This window comes from Chiloscyllium plagiosum, chromosome 4, assembly GCF_004010195.1.
Source record: "Chiloscyllium plagiosum isolate BGI_BamShark_2017 chromosome 4, ASM401019v2, whole genome shotgun sequence".
NCBI lineage: Eukaryota > Metazoa > Chordata > Chondrichthyes > Orectolobiformes > Hemiscylliidae > Chiloscyllium > Chiloscyllium plagiosum.
In genome coordinates, this window is record NC_057713.1 from 68,931,864 (window position 1) to 68,944,685 (window position 12,822).

General features: G+C 40.0%; 1 long non-coding RNA gene across 1 annotated transcript in view; it reads left to right on the top strand.

Moving 5' to 3' along the window:
• Positions 1–12,000, top strand: part of LOC122549567 — a 91,248-nt gene extending 79,248 nt beyond the window's left edge. The window contains exon 3 of the long non-coding RNA XR_006311580.1: positions 11,934–12,000. This is a non-coding gene — a long non-coding RNA (uncharacterized LOC122549567). The remainder of the gene's footprint in view (positions 1–11,933) is intronic.
• Positions 12,001–12,822: the final 822 nt, after the last annotated feature.

Genomic DNA, 12,822 nt, shown 5'->3' on the forward strand with positions numbered 1-12,822 from the left:
CCTGTGGCTCTATACATCGTATGTAGATACAGTTTTTTGTTAAAACCTGAAAACAACTGCAGATGCTAGAAAACAGAAGTTGCTAGAAAAGCTCAGCACATCTACAGCATTTGTGCAGAGAAGACAGAATTAACGATTTCAGTTCCAGTGACACTTGGGTCCTGAGGAATGTTAACACTGATTTCGCTTCACAGATGCTGCCATACCTGCCGCAGTTTTTTTTGTTGTTGCTCTGTGCACCAGTTAAGTGTTCTATACCTGTGAGCAATGACTATAGATTATCCATCCATCCATTTATTTATTTACTCATTCATTCACCACTACTAAAAAGCATTCTCAATTCCAAAACTCAACCATCCAGCTACAGCAGTTGCTTTCTCCAGAATGGGATGTGCGCAGGCAAAACTTCGAGTAATACAGAATGTGCACATCCAAGATGCAACCAGATAGACAAGTCTCGGATGCGCACACACCTCCACCATACCTCCACGAAGCCGGTTCCAAATCTAGTATGAACCTTGAATATCCAAAGGGTCCACATTAGCAGAAATGACTGGAGACGAACCTCATCCACCTTGAGGAATGTAATAGTCTTGAGAGCAAACTAGAGAAATGTAAACAGGTTCCTGCAGAAACGATGAGAGAAAAAAACCTAGATGAAAAATTTACCTTTATTGTGCAAAAATGAAATTAAAATAATGTCTGTGTACAGAAGTTGATGATTTTCTATATAGATTGGACAGAGATCAGGCAGATGTGGAACAGAGCTGGGACCAAGTGTCAGACAGAATTCTGCTTATCCAGTTTAGTACTGATCTTGTTCGAATAAACACAAAGTTAATCTGCATGCCTGAGTCCTGTGATTTGTATAGGAAAGTTAACCACCACAACCTGATGTTAACATATTGTGACTATTTAATTTCTAGTTAGCGTCTTGTGCAAAATACAAATTAGATCTCCCAGTAGGTGTTGCTACAATAGCAACTTCTAAATTTCCCAGCTTTGAAGGAAGCCAATATATTGCTGGCAGAGATTAGATGTGCCAACTTTTCTTACAGCACAAGTGAGATATCCCACAGGGAGTTCAAGTGATAAATCAAACCCAAAGAAAGGTTCTGAAGAAGGGTCATTGGGCTCAATGTTAACTCTGTTTTCTCTCCACAGATGTGACCAGACCAGCTGAGTTTCCCAGCAATTTCTGTTTTTGTTTCAGCTCTGCAGCACCTGCAGTTATTTGTTCTATTTATCCCAAAGAAATGCAGACAGGCGGAGACTCAGATGGAGTCAGTGATAGGGAGGGAGATATATAGGCAGTGTGATAGTGGGTGGTGTTTTGTTTGCACAGACCTCATAATAATATACAGTTGCCAGATATTCCAGTGTTTGAAACAGCTGTGTACCTGAGATAAGCTTCTGTGCCTGCCTCAGCAAATGTAGTGCCTGCTCAATGATTCCATGATTTCTGTCAGGATCAACATCAGGGAGCATCTGCTGCTGCAATTCTGATGTTATCATTATGATTGCAGCTCACAAACCTTTAAAGCTTTTATAAGTTTGCTGATTCAGGCCTTAAAATGTCACCATGCTGACCTTTTAAATGGGTTGTTTGTTCACAACAGTGACCGACAACGGAGCAAGAAACTGGGTCATTGCAACATCACATTATGACTGTCAGCAGTTTTTGAAACAATTGCACACTTTTCAAGTAATATAGTGGCCTTGAGGACAACATGTGATAATCAGACTTTTTTTTGTACTGCAACTGATTGCTGTATGATTAGTTGCAGTAGATGCTTCCCGATGCCCTAAACAATACTGGGATTTTGGAACATTTAGTTGTTTCTTGTAACTAACATTGCTAAAGGACAAATTGCATGTTGTCCTCAGCACAGAGTCTCATAATAAATAATGGACTCATCCATTTGAATAATTATGTTAGGACACCTGGCCTGATTGTATTGCTAATTCTGTTGGGTTTAAAAAGAGGGTCACAATGTAGCTGAATGGATTCAATATTTAAAAATGAAAACAACAGAGAATTTCATCAAGAATTTCCAAACTTGTTCAAAGGTTTAAGCAAATTAAAGCAGTGATGTTACATTACTTTGCAAGGAGATACTAAACCCAATGCGCTCAGAACAATCCCTTGAACTTTGATGGAAAAGTAAAATCCTAGGTGGCATGATTGGTCAATGCATTCAGTGTAGGAGTTGAGACATCAATGTTGCAGCTGTACAGGACATTGGTGAGGCCACTTTCACAATGCGGCATTCAATTCTGGTCTAACTGCTATAGGAAGGTTGTTGTTAAAGTGGAAAAGCTTTACAAGATGTTGCTTAAATTAGAATGTTTGATGTACAGTGAGAGGCTGAATAGGCTGGGCCTTTTTTTTCTCACAGGCTGAGGGGTGACCTTATAGAGATTTATAAAACCATGAAGTCCATGAATGGGTGAATACGCAAGGTCTTTTCTCCAGCTTAGGAGAGTTCAAAACTAGACAACATAGGTTTAAGGTGAGGGGGCAAAAATTTAAAAGGGACCTGAGGGGCAACATTTTCATGCGGAGGGTGGTATCTGTGTGGAACGAGCTGCCAGAGGAAGTGGTGGAGACAGGTGCAATTAGAACATTTAAAAGGCATCTGGATGGGTACATGAATAGGAAGGGTTTAGAGGGATATGGGCCAAATGCTGACAAATGAGACAAGATCAATTTAGGATATCTGGTCAGCGTGGATGAGTTTGACTGAAGTTTCCGACCTGTATGACTATGATTTCATGATTGAAAGTTAAACAAACCCATTAAACAAAACAGTTGCTGAAAAGCTGAAACAACAATAGACTGGAGAAGCTGAGGAAATCTGGCAATGATTTAAAGTAGGGTCACATTACTAATGAGAGCATTAACACAAGGGATAGTAACTTCCCAACTGGAGAAGTAAGAAGTAGGAAATAAGATCCCACTTATTTAAACAAATCATTTAGGAAGGAAATTCATTCCATTTTATCCGTGGAAAAATTGGAAACTAAGCTTATGGCCTCGAGCTTCACCATCTTGGCAAAGCAGATCAAGGAGGTAAATGTGTGGCTTGAGGGGTGGTGTAGAAGGGAGGGGTTTATATGTTTGGGAGATTTGAATCATGTTTGGCTAAGGAAAAAGCTGTTTGGTAGAGATAGGCTTCGCCTGAACAGAAGAGGAACTAATCTCCTGGCTGAGAGAGTAAATAGTGCAGTAGGGATGGATTTAAACTTGTAAGACAGAGCAGTGGCTTGAAAAATGGCTCTAGTTTTGGAAATACCAGACAGGAGAAAAGAGAGGAAAGGAAGAAGGAAGTGAGGGAACACTTCAGTGTTGAAGTCAACAAAGCAATGATTGCCTTCCAGCGGACAAAAAAGAGCGAAGGACAGGGTTAATTTGTATGTATGTTAATACACGGAGTATAGTGAACAAAATTGGGGAAGTAGAAACAGAAATTGCTTTGGAGGCTACAGCATAATAACATTGACAGAAATGTGGCTCAAGCCAGAACAGGACTGGATACTTAACATCCTGAGTTTAAGGTGGATAAAAAGGAAGATGTAACAGTCTTGGTCAAAGGTTGTATTATTGCACTTGAATGAGATAAAGTTCCTGAATTAGAATCTATGTGGATTAGAGAAACAGGAAGGGAACAGTGATGTTTATGGGTACAGACGAACCTTGATTATCTGACAGTTGATTGTCTGAATTTTGAATTATCCGGCAAGATCGCAAGGTCCTGATGCACGGCTAAACTATGTTATCTGGCAGTCGATTATCTGAATTTGATTGACTGAACAAAATATTGCCTGCCTGTGTCCTTCAGATAACCAAGGTTCCTCTGTACTTCTGATTGATCTTCAATCAGTGGGGAGGAAATTGAAAGCATTTGTAGGCAGGTTATGGAAATCTGAAGACAAATCTGAAAGAAACAGAGAATGGTGGTTGATAGGAAATGTTCATCCTGGAGTTCAGTTACTAGTGGTGCACCTCAAGGATCTGTTTGTCATTTTTATAAATGACCTGGAAGAGGGTGTAGAAGGGTGAGTTAGTAAATTTGCAGATGGTGCTAAGGTCAGTGGAGTTGTGGTTTGTGCCGAAAGATGTTGCAGATTATAGAGGGACATAGATAAGCTGCAGAGCTGGGCTGAGAGGTGGAAGATGGATGTTAGTGTAGAAAAATGTGAGGTGATTCACTTTGGAAGGAACAACAGGAATAAAGAGAACTGGGCTAATGGTAAGATTCTTGGCAGTATAGGTGAGCAGAGAGATCTCAGTGTCCATGTACATAGATCCCTGAAAGTTGCACCCAAGTTGACAGGGTTGTTAAGAAGGCATGTGGTGTTTTGTCTTTTATTGGTAGAGGGATTGAGTTTCACAGCTACGAGGTCATGTTGGAGCTCCATAAAACTCTGGTGCGGCCGCACTTGGAGTTTTGATCACCGCATTATAGGAAGGATGTGGAAGCTTTGGAAAGGGTTCAAAGGAGATTTACTAGGATGTTTCCTGGTATGGAGGAAAGGTCTTATGAGGAAAGGCTGAGGCACTTGAGACTGTTTTCGTTAGAGAGAAGTAGGTTGAGAGGTGACTTAATTAAGACATATAAGATAATCAGAGGATTAGATAGGATGGACAGTAGAGCATTTTTCCTCAGATGGTGATGGCTAGAATGGAGGGATATAGCTTTATATTCAGAGGTGATAGATATAGGGCAGATATCAGAGGTAGTTTCTTCACTCAGAAATGCCCTGTTTGCAACAGTAGTAGACTTGCCAACTTTAAGGGCATTTAAATGGTAATTGGATAGACATGTGGATGAAAATGAATAGTATAGGATAGAAAGGCTTCAGATTGATACCACAGGTTGGCACAACATCGAGGGCTGAAGGGCCTGTACTGCGCTGTAATGTTTTATGTTCTAAGTAGGGTTCTGATAGTGAGTGATTTCAATTACCCTTGGGTAGACTGGGAAAAAGGTAGAATGTGCGGCATGGAAGGGGAGAAATTCCTACAATGTGTGTAGGAGAATATTTCTGGTTGTACCAGAGAGGGAGCTGTATTGGATCTGGTCCTAAAATATGAGGCAGGCCAAGTGGAGAACGCGAGAGTGGGGGAGCATTTGGAAATAAACGATCATAGCATAATAAGTTGCAATATTAAGATGGAAAAAAAATCAGCCAATTATTAAAATCCTAGACTGGAAAAGGGTAGATTTTAGGGTTCTAGAAGTTGAACTGGAGCATGTTGATTGGAAACACGTTTGCTGGTAAAGCTGTGGGTGAAAAATGGAAGAATTTCAAAAAGTTAGGTTGGTACATACTAGCTAGGTGCATACCCATGAAAAATAAATACAGTGTATCCAAAGCTGGAGTATCCCGGATGACTAAGGATATTGGTGAGAAAACAAGGAAGAAAAAGGAGGCATATTATGTATTCTGATGCATATGATAGGATCAGAAAGCACAAAGAATATGTCAAATACAGGAGAGAGGCTAGGGTTGAAATAAGGAAGATTAAGAGGAAGCATAAGGAAAGGATGGCAGGCCACACTGAAACAAATAGTAAAACATACCTTAAACATATTAATAATAAATGATTAATGATGGATGGAATTGGGCACATAAGGAACACGCAGGGAAAGCTGCTCACTGAACCAAAGGATATATCAGAGATAATAAATCAATATTTTGCTTCTGTCTTTAGCACATCAGAAGGTGGTGACAATGGCCTAGTTAAAATGTGGGTTTTGAGCAATTGAACAGTATGGAGATAGATAAAGAAACAAGGTTGGCAGCACTCCATGTACAGAACTCGCCAGGCCCAGAAAGGATGCGTCCTCAATTGTTGAGAGAATTGAGGAAGCAAATCAGGGAACCAATAACGGAAAGTTGCCAGGCCTCTTTAAATGCAAGAACAGTCCTATGGGGGCTGGAAGATTACAAATGTGACACCGTTGTTCAAGAAAGGGATAAAGGATAACCCGGGAAACTACAGATCCCTCAGCTTGTCATCAGTAGTGGGAAAATTGACAGAGGCCATCATACCGGATAAGATAAATATATATTTAGGGAAAGATAAGTTAATACAAGACAGTCAAATGGCTTTGTCAAGGGCATGTCATGTCTGAGAAATTTATTTGAGTTGTATGAAGTAGTGACAGAAGCAGAAAATGAGGGTAAGACTGTGCTGGAAAAGTACAGCCAGTCAGGCAGCATCTGGAGTGTTGTGTCAATCACTGTCATAGGTATAACCTTTGTCTAATGGATAAATGTGTTTAAGGATAGAGTATAGCAAGTTATAAGGTTACTGTAGATAAACCTTATCATCTCCACAGATGGAAACATGGGAAAAAGTTTGTTAAGTACATCCAAAACATTGTTCTTGTCCAATATGTGGATGTACCTATTCAGGAAGAAGCAAAACTTGACCTTCTCTTGGGAAATAAGGCAGGGCAAGTGACTGAAGTGTTAGTGGAGAAGCTCTTTGGTATCAGTGATCATAATTTTATTAGTTTTAAACAGTTATGGAAAAGGATAGGCCTGATTGGAAGTTAAGTTTTAAATTGATTAAGGTCAATTTTGATGACATTTGACAGGCACTCATAATATTCTCAGTTAAAGGCACCTCTGGCATGTGGGAAGTTTTCAAAATGAGATGATGAGAGTACAACAATAGCATGTTCCTGTAGTGTGAAGAGCAAGGCTGGCAGGAGTAGAGAACACTGGATGACTAAAGATATTGAGGCTCTGGTCATGAAAAATAAAGATGTATAGATCAGGTTTAGACAGTTGGGATAAAGTGAATGTCTCCATGCAGAGTGATTCCTATCATGCTCAGCCATTGCTAAATCTTCCAGAACAAGATTTGAATTCTCACCACCTCATTCAGTTATAACATACCTTTTTTTTTAATAGGATATGGGCCTCACTATCTGGGCCAGCATTTGTTGCTTATCCCAAGTTGCCCTTGAGAAGATGATTGTGAGTTAGCGTCCTGAACCATTGCAGTCCATTTTGCAACTAGACTCACAGCACTGTTAGAGAGGAAATGCTAGGACTTTGACCCAGTGACATTGAAGGAATATTTCTAAGTTAAGATGGTGGCTTGGAGGGAAACTTGTAGATGGTGTTGTTCCCACATATCATGTCCTTATGGTAGCAATCATGTGTTTGGAATGTACAGACTAAGGAGCAAAAGTATATTTCTGCATTACATCCTGTACATGGCACATGGCACATGGCATGCTACTGAGCGTTGGTGGTCCAGGAACTGAATGGCAATTCAGTCACAATCAAGCAGGCTGTGATGGTGTCAAGCTTTTGATGGTGGACAGGTCTTAGGAGTCAGGAAGTGAGTTACTCGCTGCAGAGTTCCTAGACTCTGACCTGCTAATATGGTAACCTCCAGGAAGTTGGTGGTGGGGGAATCAGTGCTGTTAATACCTATGAAAGTCAGGAGGCTCTAGATATAAAACGCTGGCATGTTATGGATTACTGTTATTATTTCTTCCTTGTTCTTAAAATCTTTGAATAAAACTTCAGCAGCCAAGTAATTCCTTCTTTAATTACTTTACCATCAGGGAATAATTTCTTGTGTTATGCCAAAAGATGAAAAATGTGATTGAATACTTCAGTATAGGCCTTACTTTTTGCTGCTCATTTCAAAAAGAATGACTGTTGAGCTTTTTAATTGGTCTTCAGCTCATCAGCATTCATTGTCTGAAGAATGCTGTTCAAGGGAAATCTATCTTTGAATTTACTTTGCATCACTGTGTGGTGCCATTCTGAAGTTTTACCTGACAATATACTTTGGTGACATACAAGGCAAATACTCATCTTTTATGGTTGTAAATAGAGATTTTCCTTTTGTGTGAAAGTTGTACATTTTTGGTTTATTTATCACATATCATCACTCTACCATCAGTCACACTGAAAATAGGCATCTGGATCCATGCTTCTGAGACATCCAGAATGTTAGTGACTGCCTTCAAGTGTGGAGGCATGGGAAGCATTGGTAGTTATAGTCATGGAGTGATCGGGCAAAACTAGAATCATTGGTATCAGGGGCAAACTTTTCATTGGTTGGAATCATAACTGGCACATAGGAAGATGGTGTGGTTGTTGAAGGTCAGTTATCTCAGTTCCATGATATCTGATGCTTCATCAAAGACCTTCCCTCCAACAAAACGTCAGAAGTTGAGGTGTTTGTCGATAATTGCACAATGTTCAGCATTATTCATGACTCCTCAGATACTAAAGCAGGATACGTTCAAATGCAACTGAACTGGACAATATCCAGACTTGGGCTGATAAGTGGCAAGTAAGATTTGCACCATTCAAATACAAGAGCCAGTTCCAATAAGAGACTATCAAACTACCACTCCGATATTCAATGATGTGATGATCATTGTGTCCCACTAAGGCTCCCATTATCAACAGTCTGGGGGTTGCTATTGACCAGAAAATCAACTGAATTCACCATATTAATACAGTGCTCAATGAGCAGGTCAGACACCAGGAATACTGTGGTGAGTAATTCACCCCTGATTCCCAAATGCCTGTCCACCATCTGTAAGGTATAATTCAGGAGTGTGATGGAATACTCCCACTTGCATGGGAGGGATGCAATTCCAGCAACACACAAAGATAAAGCAGTCACTTAGCACCACGTTCACTCCCTCCATCAGTGACTCTCTGTAGGAGCAGTGTGTACAATCTACAAGATGCACTGCAGAAACTCACCAAAGATCCTTAGACAATACCTTCCAAACTCATCTAGAAAGACAAAGGCAACAAAAAACATAGGGACTCCACTACCTACATGTTCCCTTCCAAGCTACTGACTGTTCTGACTTGGAAGTATGTCACCATTCCTTCACTATCAATGGACTAAAATTCTGGAATTCCCTTCCTAAGGGTATGTTGGTCAACCTATAATACATGGACTGCAGCAGTTCAAGAAGGCCAGTCACCACCATCTTTTCACTGGAAACTAAGGACAAGCAATGTGTGCTGGCCACCCAGCAAGATCCATGTCTCATGAGTGAATGAAAGAAAGATCATTAAACCTTTTCAGCAATATCATTCCAGGTCCTTGGGACTATACTGCTTGCATCTATCGACACAACTAAGTGTTCCCAATTTCTTCACAGAGTTTTGCCTGGCGTACCTATTGATCCCTTTTAATCACAAGCATTTCTCCATTACTGAGGCTGCTTTAGTGAATCTTAGACATGCTGTCTGTCTTGTTGCACTACTGGTCTATGTTCTCCCTGTTCAAAATATCAGATACTTCATCAGTCCAGTTCCATACAGACTGTGTTTTCATGCAGTCATGCTTTCAATGATGCTAACCTTGCATGAACTTGGATCCCCCACTGAGGCATACAGCACTTAACAGTGTGGTTAGTGCTAGGCTGCACACAGCTATCATGTAAATCAACAGGGAGCATGAAGTTTGCATGCTGCCTGCATTGGAAGGAATGGGAACAAGTTAATTATGTATCATGACCCTCATTCCTGTTTCCATATGCTGTCAAACTTCGCCAACTTGTCTTTTTGAGTAATGATACATTTCACAAAAAGAGCAGAAAAATTTTGTGCAGAGTGCCATGTATCAGTGTAGAACAAAATTCCACCTGAATTACAGCTCTTGTGTCTACTTCCTTCAAGGTTTTCCACATAAATATTTGACTGTACAAAACAGGTATGTTCATGTTTCAAGACCTCATACTGACAAATTAAAAGCCATATTTCCCCTCAGCCAGTTTAAACGTTACACATTTTAAGCACTTGTAATGATTCGTACTGGCACAGTCCACTTTAATTGATAGCAAGGTGTGCTGACCTTCTGGCCCCTGTTGAAGCAGCACATATTTTTATGAGAATAATACTGGTTGTGCCTTCATTATGCTGTTGCTCCAATGTGAAAAACTCTGATCGGAACTAAAGAAATGGAACGCATTTTGACTATCAATTCATGACTCATTTTCTGGCCTGTGAGAGTTGGCAGGCACAGTCTTAAAATTAGAGCACCAAGCTTCACTGCTCTGAACTCTCTGTGCCAGCTTCCCAGTGTCAGCCCATGTAAAATTGCAGCCAGGATATTCACAAGGGGAATCATGTACACCCATAGATATATGAAGCTTGCAACAGCTTTTACAAGAAAGGCTGAGCAATAATGCATCATTCTTCCCAAGGAATCCACATTCACAGAAGTTAGTCTTCAGCCAATTTGGCTGACTTCACATGGTTTCTGAAAGTGCACTTGTTAAAGCATACGTTTCACTTCTCTAATTCAACACCAAAATTGGTAGGTGTTGTGGACAGTGAAGGAGGTTATTTAAGATTTCAAAGAGATCTTGATCAATTGGATTAATAGGTTTTAGATTACTTACAGTTTTAGATTACTTACAGTGTGGAAACAGGCCCTTCAGTCCAACAAGTCCACACTGACCTGCCGAAGCGCAACCCACCCAGACCCATTCCCCTACATTTACCCCTTCACCTAACACTACGGGCAACTTAGCATGGCCAATTCACCTAACCTGCACATTTTTGGATTGTGGGAGGAAACCGGAGCACCCGGAGGAAACCCACGCAGACACGGGGAGAATGTGCAAACTCCACACAGACAGTTGCCCAAGGCGGGAATTGAACCCAGGTCTCTGGTGCTGTGAGGCAGCAATGCTAACCACTGTGCCACCGTGCCGCCCGTTGAGGCCCGGTTGAGGAGTGGCAGATGGAGTTTTGTACTAGTAAACAACCCTTTATCCAAAATCCCAAAATCTGAAAAGCTCCAAAGTCCGAAGGATTTTTTGTGAAATTTCTTTCTCATTAACAAGGTTGTTTGGCCTGCAGTTAACCCAAGTTGACACCCACTCGATGCGCGTCATTCAGATGTGACGTGTGGGGACGTGGCTCAGCATTGGCAGGCTTTGATTCTGTTTCAAGATCTGTTTTACTTAGTGACTTGTACCCCTCTGGTAAGATTTTTAAAAATTTCATCATCAAACTGTCATTTATTCTGAAATTTGAAAAGTTCTGAATTCCAAAAACCAGCAGGTCCCAAGCATTTTGGATAAAGGATTGTGCACCTGTATAGATAAATGTGAAGTATTGCAGTTTGGTAAAACAAACAAGGGTAGGAATCATACAATTAATGGTAGGGTCCTGGGTGGTGTTGTAGAACAGAGAGACCTAGAGGTTCAGTCTTTGAAATTTACGTCACAGGTAGACAGGGTGGTTAAGAAGGTATTTAGCACACTTGCCTTTATTGCTCAGATCTTTATGTGTTGGAGATGGGACGTCATGGTGAGGTTGTACAGGACATTGGCGAGGCTTCTTCTGAGTATTGTGTGCAATTTGGGTTGTCCTCCGAAAGGAAGGATATTATTAAATTTGAGACAGTTCAGAAAAGATTTACCAGGATATTGTCAGGAATGGTGGCTTTGAGTTATAAGAATAAGCCAGATAGACTGGGACTTCTTTCACTAGAGTGTAGGAGGTCAAAGAGTGACCTTATAAAGGTTTATAAAGTCAAGAGGGGCATAGAGAAGGTGAATACAGAAGGTATTTTCCCTCGGGTGAATGAATTCAAAACTAGGAAGCATATTTCTAAGGTGAGAGAAAAACATTTTAAAAAGAACATGAGGGACAACATTTTTATGTAGAGAATGATTCATGTGTGAAAAGGACTGCTGTAAAACGTGATGGATGCAGATACAGTTAAAAGATATTTGGATAAATGCATGAATAAGAGAGGCTGCAGGGATATGGGCCAAATATAGGCAGGTGGGACTACTTTAGTTTGAAAATATGGATTAGTTGAACTGAAGGATCTGTTTCCATGCTGTATGACTCTATGACTTGAGAAGCACCTGTAGTAATGTGGGGTACCTGCTTTATGTACTCAACAGGTTTACCATCTGATCCCATCTTCTTCTGGGTGATTCAGCAACAGGCATCCCATTGTAACAACCACAGATGTTTTGAAGAGATGTTCAAAGACCAGAACTGATCATTTGGAATCATTGAACCAAAATGTCTAATTTTAGAAATATAACTAACTTTTCTATCAATTGTGAATGCATTGCAATTATACTGATCAACAATAAATGTAGCTTAATGGAATCACAATTTTTCAGCTCTCTTCCCTGTAGCAAAATGTTTACGCGGGATCAAGTGAAAATAAATGTTGCAAAGTGAGTATGATCAAGTAGCATTTTGTGGAATTGTTACACATTTAGAATGAAAGACCTGAATCTTTTTAATGTTTTGAAATTATGGTGAAATGCTAATCAATAATCAATTCAATACAAGAGAACTCAAATTGCATATTACATTTTTCTAAGGAGATGAGGTTAAATGGCTAGATCCATAATGTATCATTTGTCCAAGACTGTAATACTAGGAAGCCAACTCAAATTTTAAATGTCAGTGGATTTTACAATACTGTTAAATTGTACGATACTCTGGTTTGGGAAATAAAAAGATAAAATGTTAAATAATTAGGATTGAGAGTAAGAGTTGTATGACCAGGGAATTAATGGAGGTTTGAGGGAGAAACTGGAATAAGATATATGGTTAAATTGGATAGTTGAATGAAGAAATGGGAGATGAAAGGATATAGGTTCAATATATGTATAAATGTGAGGAAGGCTATTTCCTTGCCAAAGTGTTAATCACTTCCTTTCAGTTCTAATTATTTCTATTTGAATGAGAATAGGAGTTGAAAGAATCAGTTTTTAAACCAACGCAATCAGAACGCAGGTGGAAAATAGAATACAATATTTGCAGTTTGCAATG